Source organism: Phyllobates terribilis, unplaced genomic scaffold (assembly GCF_046119375.1).
Source record: "Phyllobates terribilis strain yellow unplaced genomic scaffold, ASM4611937v1 Scaffold_144__1_contigs__length_4642544, whole genome shotgun sequence".
Lineage (NCBI taxonomy): Eukaryota > Metazoa > Chordata > Amphibia > Anura > Dendrobatidae > Phyllobates > Phyllobates terribilis.
The window spans coordinates 3636953-3639023 of NW_027362904.1; positions in this window are offsets into that span (position 1 = coordinate 3636953).

A 2071-nucleotide genomic window follows, 5' to 3' on the forward strand; every position below is an offset into this window, starting at 1 on the left:
GCATTTTTAAACTTCAGCAGAATTCCAAAGAACAATGGAAGAGTTCCGTAGCATTTTTAAACTTCAGCAGAATTCCGAAGAACAATGGAATTGATCCGTAACATTTTTAAACTTCAGCAGAATTCCCAAGAACAATGGAAGAGCACCGTAGAATTTATAAGCTTCAGCAGAATTCTGAGAACAATGGAAGAGTTCCGTAGCATTTTTAAACTTCACCAGAATTCCAAGAACAATGGAAGAGTTCCGTAGCATTTTTAAACTTCTGCAGAATTCCGAAGAATAATGGAAGAGTTCCGTAGCATTTTTAAACTTCAGCAGAATTCCGAACAACAATGGAAGAGTTCCGTAGCATTTTTAAACTTCAGCTGAATTCTGAAGAACAATGGAAAAGTTCCGTAGCATTTTTAAACTTCAGCAGATTTCCGAAGAACAATGGAAGAGTTCCGCAGCAGTTTTTAACTTCACCAGAATTCCGAGAACAATGGAAGAGTTCCGTACCATTTTTAAACTTCACCAGAATTCCGAGAACAATGGAAGAATTCCGTAGCATTTTTAAACTTCACCAGAATTCCGAGAACAATGGAAGAATTCCATAGCATTTTTAAACTTCAGCAGAATTCCGAAGAACAATGGAAGAGTTCCGTTGCAGTTCTAAGCTTCATCAGAATTCCGAAGAACAATGGAAGAGTTTCGTAGCATTTTTAAACTTCAGCAGAATTCAGAAGAACAATGGAAGAGTTCCGTAGCATTTTTAAACTTCAGCAGAATTCCGAAGAACAATGGAAGAGTTCCGTAGCATTTTTAAACTTCAGCAGAATTAAGAAAAACAATGGAAGAGTTCCGTAGCATTTTTAAACTTCACCAGAATTCCGTGAACAATGGAAGAGTTCCGTAGCATTTTTAAACTTCAGCAGAATTCCGAAGAACAAAGGAAGAGTTCCGTAGCATTTTCAAACTTCAGAAGAATTCCGAGAACAATGGAAGAGTTCCGTAGCATTTTTAAACTTCAGCAGAATTCCGAAGAACAATGGAATTGATCCGTAACATTTTTAAACTTCAGCAGAATTCCCAAGAACAATGGAAGAGCACCGTAGAATTTATAAGCTTCAGCAGAATTCTGAGAACAATGGAAGAGTTCCGTAGCATTTTTAAACTTCACCAGAATTCCAAGAACAATGGAAGAGTTCCGTAGCATTTTTAAACTTCTGCAGAATTCCGAAGAATAATGGAAGAGTTCCGTAGCATTTTTAAACTTCAGCAGAATTCCGAAGAACAATGGAAGAGTTCCGTAGCCTTTTTAAACTTCGTCAGAATTCCGAAGAACAATGGAAAAGTTCCGTACCATTTTTAAACTTCAGCAGAATTCCGAAGAACAATGGAAGAGTTCCGTAGCATTTTTAAACTTCAGCAGAATTCCGAGAACAATGGATGGGTTCCGTAGCATTTTTAAACTTCTGCAGAATTCCGAAGAATAATGGAAGAGTTCCGTAGCATTTTTAAACTTCAGCAGAATTCCGAAGAAGAATGGAAGAGTTCCGTAGCCTTTTTAAACTTCGTCAGAATTCCGAAGAACAATGGAAGAGTTCCGTAGCATTTTTAAACTTCAGCAGAATTCCGAAGAACAATGGAAGAGTTCCGTACCATTTTTAAACTTCACCAGAATTCCGAGAACAATGGAAGAGTTCCGTAGCATTTTTAAACTTCAGCTGAATTCTGAAGAACAATGGAAAAGTTCCGTAGCATTTTTAAACTTAAGCAGAATTCCGAAGAACAATGGAAGAGTTCCGTTGCAGTTCTAAGCTTCATCAGAATTCCGAAGAACAATGGAAGAGTTTCGTAGCATTTTTAAACTTCAGCAGAATTCAGAAGAACAATGGAAGAGTTCCGTAGCATTTTTAAACTTCAGCAGAATTCCGAAGAACAATGGAAGAGTTCCGTAGCATTTTTAAACTTCAGCAGAATTAAGAATAACAATGGAAGAGTTCCGTAGCATTTTTAAACTTCACCAGAATTCCGTGAACAATGGAAGAGTTCCGTAGCATTTTTAAACTTCAGCAGAATTCCGAAGAAC